The sequence below is a fragment of the Sebastes fasciatus genome, chromosome 1, assembly GCF_043250625.1.
Source record: "Sebastes fasciatus isolate fSebFas1 chromosome 1, fSebFas1.pri, whole genome shotgun sequence".
NCBI classification, from domain to species: domain Eukaryota; kingdom Metazoa; phylum Chordata; class Actinopteri; order Perciformes; family Sebastidae; genus Sebastes; species Sebastes fasciatus.
This window is the reverse complement of record NC_133795.1, coordinates 21,652,164-21,668,310: the sequence shown is the minus strand read 5'-3', so window position 1 is coordinate 21,668,310 and position 16,147 is coordinate 21,652,164. Positions and strand designations below refer to the sequence as shown.

Sequence of the window (16,147 nt, the reverse complement as noted above, 5' to 3'; positions counted from 1 at the left end):
GCTGTTACTATGTATACTGTAATTTTGAAATAAATATATATATAAATATATAAAACTCAACTTAAATAGAACAGAATAAGAAAATAAATTTAAAGAAATATATCTATGTAAAGAGTGACTGATGATGTGATTAAATAAAGTTTGTCTCTATTCATTAAAAAAAGGAGTTTAGAGTGAAAAACTTCTTCTTCTTCGTCTTCTTCTTCTTTAGTGTTTATTGGCGGTTGGCAAACCAGTTTATAGGCATTACCGCCACCTACTGACTGGAATGTGGAGCAGTAGATTAGCAGGAAAAATAATAATAATAATAATAATAAAATAAATAAATAAAAACAAACACAATAAAATAACAATTAATAATAATAATAATAATAATTATTATTATTATTATTATTATTAATAATAATAATAATAATAATAATAATAATAATAATAAATAAATTCTCTCCATTATTCCTGTTGCCCTTAAGTAATTAATTAGAAGATTGTGTACTTTCTTAGATGTCTTTCCTAGCAGATTCCCCATTGTAATATTTCCATCATCTACTCCTGATAGCAATTCCCTTCTTTCTTTGTCATATTTGTTGCACTCTATAAGAACATGCTTGACAGTTTCAGGTTTATTACAGTGCGTAGTGCATAGTCCAGTTGGGTGGAGTGAAAAACTTCAAAGAATTGTAGCCTATTTATGATATATTTCTACATACATAATGCAAAAATACTAAAAGTTACCCCCAATTCCAATGGAATCTTTATGGGAATTTAAAGAATATATTAAAACTCTCAAACTTATACACGAAAAGTAATAAAACAGTCAGGTAAAACTTCATTTTACACTTCATTTTGCAAATTTCATGGTAATTAGGTAATAATTAGTAAGAAACCTATTTGACATTTCTTTGGAATTACTGCCGAATGAACCCAAAATTGACCTCAAAATTTATCGAAAATTACTTTATTATAAACATTATTTAATAAGTATATTCTAAAATAGCATATCATCTTTAAAATAGGGCCCTCAGCATTGAGAAGTGGCTGCGTGCTGCTCTTCATCGGAGGTGGAAAACCAAAAATAATAGAAGACACTTCTGATCAACACAAATCTCACCATTGTGTGACTTGTTGTCTACACAAATGTACCCTGGTAGCTGATGTAATGATTCAGGGAGTTTTTTAAGAAATTTCAAAGAAGTTATTGGAGGGTTGGAATAAATATTATAATTTAATAAGGCTGCCATAAACAAACAGTAGGTGGTTAATCAGAATCAGGTTTATTGGTTTTGACACCCGTTGCACCCGATGTGACCGTTATCAGGCCATTAAATAGGCATTATCAGTCGCTTTAAGCACCATAGATGTGGGTCATAAGGGGCCTTCTACACCTACTACGTTGTAAAAGTGAAAGTGAAACTTAAAAGCAACACATTCTAACATGTTGTAAAACTGAATGAAACGTCACGTTTTGAACACAAACAAAACGGCTTCTTTAGGTATAGGCAACGAATCTACAACTTCTTTGGGTTTAGGCAAAAAAATAATTAGGTTTAGGCAACAACACTACAACTTCTTTAGGTTTAGGAAAAAAACATTTAGTTTAGGGAAAAACATTGTGTTTTGGGTTAAAATAACTATGAACACAAAGACAACTACACATTGTTGGTTTCACACGGGATGCAAACTACGGTCTCCCATCCACCGTCCCCAACCTCCACCGCCTGATGGAGTTTCACGCTGTCTATACTACAGCGCCCGACTTCACTTCTGCTCCTGTCATGATTACTACGGTCACTAGAGGTCGCTGTCGTGTTTCTTTTATACCTTCTTTCTGTGATCTACCATGTGAATAGATGATAAAAACCTACTAGTGGGTGTAGTAGGCCCCTATTGACCCACATCTACGAGGCTTATAGCGACTGATAATGCCTATTTAATGGCCTGACAACAGTCTAATCGGCTGAGGAATTTGCCTTTTAGTGCATACCAATAAACATAGAAAAATAAAAGCAAGTACTGCAACAGAAAATGTGTAAATATTGTCCAAGGAATGTGCAGAAGTTCACAGTATGAAGTATAAAGAATATGTGCAGAGATTATAATCCAAAAGATGTCCAATGGACCATAATGGTACGTGTCCACAGGATCGCGAGGGGACGCGACGCTTCCCAACATTGGACACTTGGTGGGCTGTCACTAGACACAGGCCGTCCCCACCTGATTGGACGATAGCTTTCCCTCCGTTGACTGCTGCTCTTAGCTTTCAAACCGGAAACAGTATGGAGGCTCGTTTGGAAACTTTCTTCTCTTATTTCACGAAAATGGTTCACCGAGATGTGTTTCTGAAAACATTTGAGGCGAGAAATAAGCCGTGTAGATGTTGAATCTGTCTTTATTTTGGATCGACAACGTTTATTTTAAAAGATTCTCGGAAGTTTCGAGAGGCGGCGGTCGCGTCAGACGCCCGTGATTGCATAAAGTAGACTATACCTCAACTTTATGCTAATGATGAGCGGGCGTCGTGACGCTCCGTTTCTCGAATCGCGACGCCACGCTACCAGAATGCATTGCGCGGCTGCTTACATAGACAATGAATGGGAAGCGTGGAAAGCACGGAGCCTCTGGACACTTACCATAAGCCTATAGTGCATGTGTACAGGTCTATGTATAATATACAGCCTTCTTAGTTTTAGGCTATATTTGACAATGATGGATATTAGATACATGTTATTGTGTAATCTGTATAAACTGTAATATATATATTTTGTAGGTTCATTATATTATTCTAATGATATTCCTGCCTGCATTTTAGGTGCCTCAGATTTGTCTCCACCAGATATTTCCATGCATGCCTCCTCACATCAGCTGCTCCACAACTGATGTTTTTTAGCCCAGATGTTCAGTGTGAGTGTGTGTGTGTGTGATCACGCATGGCTGCGTGCGTGCGCGTGCGTGAGCCATGCAATAGGACTTAAAAGAAGTCTCTGAAGTGTCTTCCCTCCTCAGTAACCTGCATAGCAACTGCAAGCGCTCTGAGCCAATCACGTCAGGCCACTCAGTGTGACGTCTTTGTTTGTTGACACTTCCATTAGCTCGCCACCTGTGTGACGTCACTAGGAGGCAAAGAGCATCCAAGCTCAGTGAGAGGTTTCACTCCTCCTTATTTTTGTCTGCTCTCAGTCAACTTCTGCTTTTCCTTACTAGATGCTTACAAGTGAGTTTAAAAGACCAGTGTGTAACAATTAGGGGGGACCTATTAGCAGAAATGGAATATAATGTTAATAAGTACTTTAATTGTTTTCTTTAGTGTATAATCACCTGATAATAAGAATCGTTGTGTTTTCGTTACCATAATTAGCCGCTTATATCTACATAGGGAGCGGGTCCTCTTCACAGAGTCTGCCATGTTTCAACAGTAGCCCAGAACTGACAAACCAGACACTGTTAACTTTTCCTGCTTGGGCCGGAGTCGATAGTCGATTGTTTTTTTCATCACAAATCAAATTAAAAGCAAGGAGCTGGGAACCTTGCAGGGTCGAGGCTACAGGCTAGAATAAATAGCCTATAATTAATGAAAGAGTATGTAAAAGTTTTCTGAATGATTTACAGAAAATTACTTTACATGATAAACGTTGCCAGAAGACCTAAATGTTCGGACGAAGGATATGATATGTGAAGACCTTTGAACGCCTTGTGCTCCACCACCTAAAGACTATCACCAACCCCCTGCTGGACCCACTGCAGTTCGCCTACAGAGCCAACAGGTCTGTAGACGACGCAGTAAATTTAGCCCTCCACTACATCCTCCAGCACCTGGACTCCCCTGGCTCCTATGCCAGGATCCTGTTTGTGGACTTCAGCTCCGCATTCAACACCATCAGCCCAGCTCTGCTACAGGACAAGCTTTCCCTGCTGAGCGTGCCTGACTCCACCTGCAGGTGGATCACAGACTTTCTAACAGACAGGAGTCAGCACGTAAGGCTGGGGAAGCAAGTCTCCGACACCCAGACCATCAGCACCGGTGCCCCCCAAGGCTGCGTTCTCTCCCCACTGCTTTTCTCCCTGTACACCAACGGCTGCACCTCCAGACACCAATCTGTCAGGCTCCTTAAGTTTGCAGACGACACCACCCTCATCGGCCTCATCTCCGAGGGTGACGAGTCTGCCTACAGATGGGAGGTTGACCATCTGGCATCCTGGTGCAGCCAGAACCACATGGAGCTGAATGCTCTGAAGACAGTGGAGATGGCAGTGGACTTCAGAAGGAACTCAGCCCCACTCCCCCCCCTCATCCTGCGTGGCTCCCCAGTTAACACGGTGGAGTCGTTCCGTTTCCTGGGCACGACCATCGCCCAGGACCTCAAGTGGGAGCTGAACATCAGCTCCCTCATCAGTAAGGCCCAGCAGAGGATGTACTTCCTGAGGCAGTTGAAGAAATTCAACCTGCCACAGACCATGATGGTGCACTTCTACTCGGCCATCATCGAGTCCATCCTCACCTCCTCCATCACCGTCTGGTTTGCCGCTGCCACCGCCAAGGACAAGGCCAGGCTGCAGCGGGTCATCCGTGCTGCAGAGAGGGCGATTGGCTGCAACCTTCCCTCCCTCCAGGAGCTGTACACCTCCAGGACCATAAGGAGGGCAGGGAAGATTGTGGCCGACCCCTCCCATCCTGGACACCATCTCTTTCAGACTTTACCATCTGGCAGGAGGTTAAGGTCCATCAGGACCAAAACCTCACGCCACAAAAACAGTTTTTTCCCCATGGCAGTGGGGCTCTCCAACAGCCCATCCGCCCCCCTGTGACTGTCTCTCCCTCACACACACACTACGGCCCCCCCCCCCCCTACCCCCCTACCCCGACACTGACTCTCCCCCTCTCTCATACACTCTCAATACCACCCCCTACAGTATCCCTCTCTCTCCCTCTCTCTCCCTCTGATACCTGATTGTTTTGTTTGCACACCGACAATATTTGCACTATCTGTTTATACCATGTTTATTTTATAGCTTATTTTGTAAATTGTACATTTTTTATTCTTATTTTATTCTAACGTTTATCTATTCTTTGTTATTATACTGTTTGCCTCGCACCAATAAGCCAAAGAAAATTCCTCGTGTATACCCCTTACACCTGGCAATAAACACCTTTCTGATTCTGATTCTGATTCTGATGTGTAAATAATGAAATAATTATTATAGCAAGCTTTGTATAAGCTTTTGGGGCGTTATCTTTAGTAGTAAAGGGACTTCAAACAAGGCATTTCAGGCAGTTCAGGAACAAAGTTGCTGTGGGGGAAAGGCACTCCCTTTGGCGTGGACCAGGGGTCAGCAACCTTTACAATCAAAAGAACCGTTTTAGGCGAAAAAGAAAAGAAAAAATCTGTCTGGAGCCGCAAAACATTTGAGCATTGTGATGAAAGTAACACAGTTTATAGTCTAAGTATATAGTATATAAGTCTAATGCAGTGAGGGCCAAAGTGCAAATGTACTACGGAGTATTAGGGCCACATTGAGGGGAAAAAAATTGGAGATTTCCAGAATAAAAGTCATAATATTAAGAGAAAAAAAGTCATAAGTTCATGAGAAAAAAGTCGTAATATTACGAAAATAAAGTCATAACTTTACGAGAAAAAAAGAAAATAACACATAAAATTACTACTTTATAATATGACTTTATTCTCGTAACACAACGACTATTTTTCTCTTAAACTTGTGACTTTATTCTCATAATATTACAACTTTTTTCTCAGAAACCATTGACTTCATTATCATGATATTACGACTTTTTTTTCTCTTAAACTGATGACTTTATTCTCTTAAACTGATGACTTTATTCTCTTAAACTTATGACTTTATTCTTGAAATCTCAAATAAATTTTTTTCCCTCAATACTCTGTCATACCGTTGTACATTAGACTTACAACAATGATAAATAAAAATGAAAATATAAACAAAACAGTTATTCATTTCCATTTTTAAAAATCCACAGGGAGCCACTGGAGAGGAGCTAAAGAGCCGCATGTGGCTCGGGAGCTGCAGGTTGCTTAAAGACCCCTGACCTAGACTTTGGGCTTTTTAACTTTTTGCAGACCTTTTACATTCTCAAAAAGCACAACAGCATAATAAGTCCCCTTTCATCCACTGGGGAGGGTTAGGGTTAATGCCAGTGTCATATTGTGGCTCATCTGATATAACGCGCGGAGTGATCCCTCCTCTCACGTATAAACGATCTTCGGAGTCAGCCGCTCCGCAGACACGTCGGTTTGGATACTCTGCCTGGAAACACCGAAAACTAACCGGAACCGACGGCCGACAGAGACGGAAGGCTCTCGTAGGATACGAGGGGGTCGATTAGGTGGGGTAAAATTAATTTATGTTCCCGACAGAAGCTCTCTCTCTCTCTCTCTCTCTCTCTCTCTCTCTCTCTCTCTCTCTCTCTCCTATATATAGCCTTTATATCTCTGTCTGTCTGTAGGAGGAGCTCTCACTGTTGTAAACATGTCCAGCTCTGTTCTGTCACATGTAAACTCATTTAAACACATTTAATCACATTAAACACATGTAAACACAGAGGACTCAGTCTGTGGTCGAGGTAAGACCAACATGTGACATAAATATATAATCCAAGACACCATTTACAGAAGATTGTTAGTCTGTATTGCCCTCAAAAGACCTTATTCTGATAAAACATGGAATAAACTGACAGCATTATATCATAAAGACTGTAGCCTACATTAACCTTAAAAAGGGTAGTTTTGGTGGGGTTATCCTGTATTAAAGGCTCGGCTACATGTTTATACCTAGTCTGTATACCTATAAATATGGTGCAGGTTTTCTGTGTCCTCAGCTTTAAAGCAGCAGTGGGTAGAAATGGAGCAAATATGATTAAAAAAAAAGCTATTTTTATAAAACGGTCACTATATCCTGACAGTAGTGCAGGTGAAAGGTAATCTGAAAAAAAAATCCTGGCCTCCGGTGTCCTCCGGTGCTCCTAATGGCATCTACAATATTTCACAGACCGGAGGAAAACAACCAATCAGAGCTGAGCTGGAGCCTGCCGTCTCTGAGCAGCTGTCAATCACTCGCAAACTCCGATCAAACGGTCAAACTAGGCAGCGCTGATCAAATATGAGACAATATTCTGTTACTGTAATGCCTATTTCTCACATAAAATATTTTCAGAAGCATACTTTAGTGTACTGTTTAGCTGTAAAATTAGAAAGTTTGTGACCCATGATGAGCCATGTTGAGATCAGTTGAGGAAATACCAAGCACCGCCCACCAGCCGGAGCAAACTTTCTCATTTTACAGCTAAACAGTACACTACAAGATGTTTCTGAAAACATTTGAGGAGAGAAATAGGCATTACAGTAACAGAATATTGATTCATATTTGATCAGCGCTGCCTAGTTTGACCGTTACGAGTGATTGACAGCTGCCTCCGTTGAATGAACAGCCAATAGGAACGCTCTCTCTGAAATGACCTGTGATTGGCCAGAGTCTCCCGTCACAGCTAGATTCTCTAAAGCCTGAAAACAGAGTCATGATGAGGTGCAGAAGTCTAGTTTTCTCTCAGAACACTTGAATTACAATATGCTGAAAGGTTATTATGGACTTTTTGCCCAATGATGCCAAAAACATTCTGCCTACTGCAGGTTTAAATTAGGTGCAATTAAATGCAGTGCAGGTTTTCTTTCTCCTCAGCTTTAATGTGTCACCTTGTTGCCTCTATGATACATGCAGTCCTGATTTAGTGATACCCATTCCTTAAAGAGGAGGAATAAAGCCGAGGCAAACTCACTCTCGCTTTAATGCAATCAATAGTGCACATAGACTGTAATTAATCTGCTGAGGAGAGATTATTTATCTTAATTATTTCCTAGTGGGTGAACTCCATTCAAGCCAAAAGTGTTTCATTCACTGAAGGAAAGAAGAACAAAAATAAACACACCGTTTGGTCACAGTATGCTATGAATTCATATAGCCTGTTGCCAATGGGGTAGGAATCAAACTACCAACCCCTTGAGGTATAGCTGTCAAGTCACACAAGCAGCAAAGAGGAAAGATAAAGGAAGACGTGAATAATGGAGCAGCTGAAGTGAACCCTGCAGCTGCACACTGAGGGTCACAGTCCTCAGTCAGAGAGGAACGACAGATTCAGTTTATTTCCAACCGAAGAGGGCAGCACCGGAGATAAGAAGGCGCACGAGTCAAAACAAAACAATATCTCAAGAGAAAGAGAGGGGAGCTATATTTAGCCCGGCTTTCTCTCCGGCTCTGACTTGTGCTGCACAGACAGCTGAGGAGGGGAAGTGAGGCGACTGCACTGAATGCTGATTGAGACGCTCTCTTTAAATTCACGAATGAAGCAGCTCAGATTAACTTGTTACACAGCTTGCTTGCTACATTTCTAACTGTTTGGGTCCAATAAAATGTGTTTTATTTGGACGGAATAAGAATATAGTGCCCATGCAGCATAATAAAAAGTATTTTTTAGTAAGGTTGTAAATCGTTTAAAATACTTAAATCGCGATGAATCGCATGATTGTCCATAGTACCGATACTGGATCGGACATCGGGCCGACACTGACTCAAATAGTTGGATCAGATATCGGTGACAATGGGGCCGACCTATTAAATTCAATTCTATGTTTTTTATACTATATACATTATATACTGGAATTTTAATTCCTGTTTAAGTTTTGACCAATTTGTTGCTGCAATAAAAACGATTACACCTGAAATGTAATTCCTGTTAATTTTGAAAAAAATTTTTTGCAGTTGTTGGTGCACAATTTATTATTATAATAGTAAATAACATTTCAATAAATATATATCTATTTATTTATTTGCTACATTGCTACAAGTAAGTTTTAAGTCAAGCCTGATGTTGCTTTACACATAAAATAATGATGCCAGTCACTTCCATACAGTGAGGCATACAGCTTATTTATTAAACGCTGGTATCGCATCGGTACTCGGTATCAGCCGATACCCAAAGTCCTGGTATCGGTATCAGAACTGGAAAAGTCGGATCGGTGCATCCCTAGTTCAAAATGTACCTTAAAGGGAGATTTGTCAATAAATACTATTAAATTGAATATTTAATTGCATGATTGTCCATAGTTAATTATGATTAATCACAAATTAAATGCACCTTTTTTGTCTGTTCAAAATGTACCTTAAAGGGAGATTTGTCATCTATTTAATACTCTTATCAACATGGGAGTGGACAAATATGCTGCTTTATGCAAATGTATGTATATATTTATTATTGGAAATCAATTAACAACACAAAACAATGACAAACATTGTCCAGAAACCCTCACAGGTACTGCATTTACCAAAAAAAAAAGCTCAAATCATAACATGGCAAACTCAAGCCCAACAGGCAACAACAGCTGTCAGAGTGTCAGTGTGCTGACTTGACTATGACTTGCCCCAAACTGCATGTGATTATCATAAAGTGGGCATGTCTGTAAAGGGGAGACTCATGGGTACCCATAGAACCCATTTTCATTCACATATCTGGAGGTCAGAGGTCAAGGGACCCCTTTGAAAATGGCCATGCCAGTTTTTCCTCGCCAAGATTTAGCATGACATTGGAGCGTTATTTAGCTTCCTTTGCGACAAGCTAGTATGACGTTGCGTTGTACGTTGGTACCAATGGATTCCTTAGGTTTTTTAGTTTTATATGATGCCAGTATATAAGTTGTGTTAATGCGTTAAAGAAATTAGTGACGTTAAAACGAATTTGCGTTAACGCGTTAACTTTGACAGCCCTAATTTAATCTATAATATCAGTTGTGCTCCACAGATCCAATAGTCTCTCTTTATCTTCTATATTAATTTGACTCACTGCCTCTGCTGTGGTTACATTTTTATGCCCGTCCGGCAGAAGCTCCCCCTCTGATGTTATATTTAGGTCTGGAGTAAAGGTCAGGCCCATAATCAACTTTTATGTGAAAATGATCACAAGTTATTGCTTTGCAGTTCGAACCAGAATCCCAAAGTCGTGACACATTTGTGAGGCAGTTAATCTCTCATTTTGAAAAGGCATGCTCCCTGTTTTACTGCCACCCATTATTTCCACTAGTGTATTGACGCACTGGTTACTATCTCCATGTGTCACTGTGCTGTGAATACAATCAGTTTTGGGAGTGTGAAAATATTCAGAAGCATTTTGTTCCTGTTTGTTACAGAATCGGTGACAGAAACGTCCCAGCAGCCCACCAGCTTGTGGCTCATGTATCTTGGACCATAGACTGTATATAAAGGGTTCTTGAGTACCATGCTTTCGCTGTGTGACTTTATGCCATCAGCATTTATAACCTGATGATGATATTATGATGTGTGTTTCCAGTTGTTTGGGAGTTCTACTGTATATGTTTTAAAAGTAGGCCTAGTATAAAGCCTTTAGTGTCTCTAGAGTGAAGGCTGATTTCAAGTGATGAAAAAAAATCTGATGTGTTAAGTTAGCCCTGCTGCTCATCTGGGCTGCATGCAAGATGCTCCAGGCTACATTAGCTGCTCCTAGCATAGCACACCACAATCTCCGTCTGAACCAAGCCCCCAGGAAGAGCGCCTGTTGTTGATCACAATTTTCGTAGTGGCCAAACTTCCGTATCCGTCACGTGATGCCATTGGGCCCAAAAATACTTTTTCCCATAGATTTACATTGGGAAAGAGATGTCCGTAACTAAATAAAAGTAAATCGACTCCCCAGTACGAACACTCTAATAGCCCTTATTTAAATCATTTGGTCCTAAAAGTTGTAAAACGCACTAATAGCCGTATCCAAAGTTATTTCCCTTCCTCCGTTCATGTGAATGAGACCCAGACCGAGGCTGGAGCGAGAGCTGGGAGGCGGAGTTAGCAAGCTGTGACGACAGCGTGACGTTTGGACCCCGTGACCGAGCCATGTGACCGAGCGGACGCTACAGCGCATGTTACACGGGCCCAATGGATGCGAAAGATCGCCGGAAGATCCGGGTACTTTTCAAGTTCGAAGTCGAGCCATTTTGGCATCATGCGCCACTGAGCATCTTTCATAGGAATGAACGGGGCCCCGCCTCCAACGCTGTATCCAGTTCTCTTAAAACATCCATGGTCTGAGTAAGGCTGTTTGCAGTTACATTGCATTGTGGGTAATGTAGGCACCAGGTTTTGAAAAGGAAGAAGAATGTGTGGAATAAAAAAGACAACATTTCTGGTTCTGCTGCATCGATGTTGATCTTCTTTTATAGGAGTACAATGTTACTCTTTTATCTACACTTTGTCAATAATACTTATGTAGGCTACTGTTACTTAACTAATACATTCAATCAAGGTATTTCACCTGAAATTGAGTATTTTTACAGTGGGGTAGGCTGTACTTAGGCTAAGTAAGGGATTGAATACGTCTTCTACCACTGAAAGCCAGAAAGGTTAGAAACCAACAGAAAGTCAATCAATGATCATTTTAATAATAAATGAATTAAGTAATCAAAAGGTCAAAGTCATTAGTGTCAGCCCTATACAGTGCTGCTGCTAGGCTTTTCATCTCGTTGTTTCTATTTGTCTGGAGTCTTGTGAAGAAAAACCTACAGACATCCAGTCTTGTGTACTTTCCCAGCATGCATCACAGACCACCGGGAAGCGGTTTGCACAGCGATCGTGTAAAGTGTTAAACAGAGTAAAATGATCCCATCAGCTAAACTGATTGAGTTGTGTTTGATTGGATTGGCGTTGTGGACGAATCATTCTGGAAGGATTAGAGATGTCCGAGCTGATAACCTGTGATCTCTCGCCTCCTCCTCCTCCTCCTCCTCTCTGTCTGCATCTCTCTCTCCCTCACTCTCGTCTTTCTATCTTTGTCCACTATCTTTGTCCACTCTCTGCTATCTATCTCAATGTCATCCCCACAAGACACTTCCCAATTGAAGAGAGTATCTCTCAGATCTCAATGCATTTGGTGTCTTTTATTTTTTTAAAGGGACAGTTCACACCAAAATCAAGAATACATATTTTTCCTCTTATCTGTAGTGCTGTTTATCAGTGTAGATTGTTTTGGTGTGAGTTGCCAAGTGTTGGAGATATCGGGCGTAGAGCCGTCTGCTTTCTCTGTTCTATATTATAGTACAAAGTCTTTCTTTGCTAAGTGTATTTACCAAAATGTTGAACTTTTGCTTTATGTTTTCCTCTTATCAGTAGATTTCCACTGTCACTGTTACTGAGGAGAACTTCAGAACAAATACAGCTAACTGTATGTGGGACTTTATTATTCAACTAGTGCCTATTTAAACTATTAAAACCAGTTAATATACAGTATGTACCCATACCTGTGTATTGTTGCTCAGGTGTGACCGGCTGTGTCGGTGACTGTGATGATGGGAGGAGAGCAGAGCCATGAGAGGAAGGCTGAGGAGAGAGAAGAGGAGGCTGAAGAACATCAAGAATCTGCCCATACTGACAGCTCCGGATCTGCTGTTGCTGCCGGAGGTATACACTCATATGTCACATCCTCAGTGATGGAAAGTAACCAAGTACATTAACTCTAAGTACTTAAGTATAACTTAAACATATTTTACTTGATATTTCTATTTTACTACTTTATACTTCTACTCCACTACAGTTCAGGGGGAAATATTGTACTTTTTAACTCCACTTAAGGGATGCACCGATCCGACTTTTTCAATCCCGATACCGATAGCGATATCTGGGCTTTGGGTATCGGCTGATACTGAGTACCGATCCGATACCAGTGTATAATTAATAATATGTATGCCTCACTGTGTGGAAGTGACTGGGATCATTCTTTTATGTGTAAGGCAACATCAGGCTTAACTTAAACATTGCTTTCTTAACTTTCTAAAATAAAATATAACAAATAAATACATTGATGTAAATTTACCGAAATGTTATTTATTATTAAAATAATAAATCGTGCACCAGCAACTTGGTAAAAAAATCTTAAATATTACAAGGTATTACAATTCAAGCGTAAACCTTTTTTATGCAGCAACAAATTGGTCAAAACTTAAACAGGAATTAAAATTCCAGTATATAATGTATACAGTATATATAAACATATGAATTGAATAGATCGGCCCTATTGTCACCGATACCCGATCCAGCCAATTGAGTCGGTATCGGTGCATCCCTACACTGCATTTTTCTGACAGTTGTTACTTTTCAGATTAAGTTTTAACAATAAAATATATAATAAGTTAATAAAATACATGCCATTGCTAAAGATTAAACCAGTGGTTCAGAACCTTTTGGGCTTTTGACCCCCATAGAACAGTGTCTAGTTTGGGCCCCTAGTTATGTTTCAGATATTTCAGATGTCTATGAGTTGTTAGCAGTTCCACCAAAAATACATTTCCTAACTGTTCAAGGACCAAAGAGGTCAAATTATCCAATATTTCATTACAAAAGCAAAGATTAGAGGTTACTGTGATTTTTTTTATGGATGCTATCTGAACCCCTAGGTTGGGGGCCACTGGACTAAATTAATAATGTCAGATAAATTAATAAATCAGTATACAGTCACAGGTACGGAAGCCCTGAGAAGCAAGTGACATAAAAAAAAATCTGGTGATCAATTTTCTAATTCTGATTAAAATTGTTTTCTCTCATGTGTTTATGACTTAAGAACAGATCAAAAAAAGGTTTTGCCAAGATAATCTTTCTAAGCTCCTTACATTTTTCTTTTCATCTGACAAACACGTGGAATTTTTTTTTTTGTCAGGATCATTTTTCTAAGTTACATTTTTTTCATATGTGAAAACATGTAACAGGTTTTGGCAGGTGAATTTCTTTTGTGTGTGTGCACCACTAACCCATGTTCTAAGTAGGACTAAAAGCATTCATGTTTCTTCCAGGTGAGTTTTAATTTCTCCATGCACTCTAAACACAAGGTGCGTACAGTATATTTTGTAACATAACTTGCTAACACACCTGGAAGAAAACTTGAATAATGATCTTGAGAAAAAAAGTTGTCACAGATTAAATAGTTTTTAATGAATTTAGAAAGATTATCCGGACAAAACCTTTTTTCACCTGTTCTTAAATCATAAACACACGAGAGAAAACAATTTAGATCAGATTTAGAAAATGGATCACCAGATTGTTTTTTCTCACCTGCACTCAGGGCTTCCGTACACAGGAGACATTTTTACTACAGAATGAGTACTTTACTTTGTAATACTTAAAATACATTTTGCTGCTAATACCTCTGTACTTTTACTTAAGTAGGTTTTTGAATGCAGGACTTTTATTTGTAATTGAACATTTTTACATTTATGTATGGTACTTTTACTTAAGTAAAGGATCTGAATATGTCTTCTATAAAATAGTCATCCAACATATATACGTTTGCAAAGGCAAAGATATACATTCAGATTACTACTACTACAACTATACTACTCACCTTGTCTTATTTCCTCCAAAGTGATTTTACGAGGATGAAGCTTGGTTTAAGACAGGTCTTCTTCAACTGTTTACGATCCTAGAAATAAACGTCACAAAAAACAAAATGTCATTGCACACACTGAAAAAGATAATGGTGCATTTTAGTAATGCATTTCACTCCCACAGACACCCCAGGAGAGCTGCCCCAGTGCCAGATGGGAAACAGGAAGGTGGACAACATGTGTTTCATGATCTCGTGCACCAACTGGTACTAAAGTGGTCCTGGTACAACAGGTTAATGAAACAGAAGACGTTAATGTGACTTCTGGGCCAGACGCTGCATTCATGGACCCCTGAAAATCCAAAACGAAGCCGTCGCTGAAATCCCAAATGCTTGCTGCATTGTTCCACCAAGCATGAAAATGACAAATCACAATTTTACAGGTTAAGCAAACAATATATAACATGTCTATTTCTAGTCTTTATGCTAAGCTAAGCTAAGCGGCTGCTGATGTTGGCTTCATTTACCGTACACAGACGAGAAAGGTATCGATCTTCTCATCAAACTCTTGGCACGAAAGCAAATAAGTGCAATTCCCTAAATGTAAAACTTTTCTTTTAAAGTGTGACAGGCTGCGTTCCCATTTCTAAGAAAAGGGAAGATGCCTGGCTTATTGTTAACTCTTGCAGACGCCGGCTCAGTGAAAGGAATAACCTGATGTCTCGTCCATAATGGGAATGATGTGAATAGAAAACCTGTTTTGAGTGTCAGCTCCCTCTGCTCTTCCAGTGAATTAACTGACCAGGTAAATACATGTAAAGGTAAAAGTTTGATCCCATACGGACTTTCTTTAAAATCCAGTTCATTCATGAAAGAAGGTGTCACAAGCAGGGACGGAGAGGAGATAAAGATTCATAGACTGTATATAAGATGGCATTCCAGAAATCGAGCATATCCACTTTAGTAGTTTATCCTTTGCCATGCCAATAAAGACTGACTGTTCTAAACATAAAGTATTATTAGAAAAAGTCATAACTGATTAAAACTGTGTATGAATGTGTTTCTCTTCATAGTGGAGAGGTTGAAGGTCACAGAAGTAGACTAATATTTGGTTGGTTTGCTGGTTAAAATGCTGAACAGTTTTAAAATACTGAAACGTAGACCACAACGGTCTGGTACAACGCCTGCATCACTGCTTATACCGCACCGCACCGCCTGTCCATCTCACGCTCACGGTGGAGCAGCAGCCCGCATGGACAAAACCAAATATAGACTTTTCTTGATGAATTTTATTTAGAAGAGATATTTTTAGACATGTTTTTACTGTTGATATACTCGTTTCTAGTTCACATTAACACGACTCGTTCTCAATGAGAACTCTTAACGCAGTGAGCAACAAACAGGACAGAATGGGATGACCAGGTAGGTGGGTGGTTGAGGCGTGGCCCTGCTCCCAAACCAAAGGCCCAGTTCCAATCTGGACCCTACACCCTCCAGATCTCCGTTTGTAGTCACACTCACAGCTAAATGAGGCACGTTCAGAAATACTTTATTGATCCCCGGGGCGAGATTGAGTTATGTTTTGCTCCCATTCTAGATACATACAGTATATAGTATAACAAGAGTGCAAATAATGATGAAAAATAGGGTCTATCATTAGGTGTGTAAAAATGCAAGAATAGTATAAATAAATAAGAATGTTAGTTTAAATGTATGTATAAATAAATGCAGTGTTAATACCAGAGTAAACCAGAT

The 16,147-nt window shown here is 39.7% G+C and overlaps 1 protein-coding gene and 1 long non-coding RNA gene across 3 annotated transcripts in view; both read left to right on the top strand.

The window, feature by feature from the left end:
* The window catches only part of LOC141768833 (zinc-binding protein A33-like), a 275,021-nt gene that overhangs the window by 136,066 nt on the left and 122,808 nt on the right, over window positions 1-16,147 (top strand). The gene's annotated exons all lie outside the window — the stretch shown is intronic.
* Window positions 6,195-15,405, top strand: LOC141768879 (uncharacterized). Its single transcript, XR_012594225.1, has 3 exons — window positions 6,195-6,352; window positions 12,336-12,477; window positions 14,578-15,405. It is a non-coding gene; the product is annotated as an uncharacterized LOC141768879 (long non-coding RNA).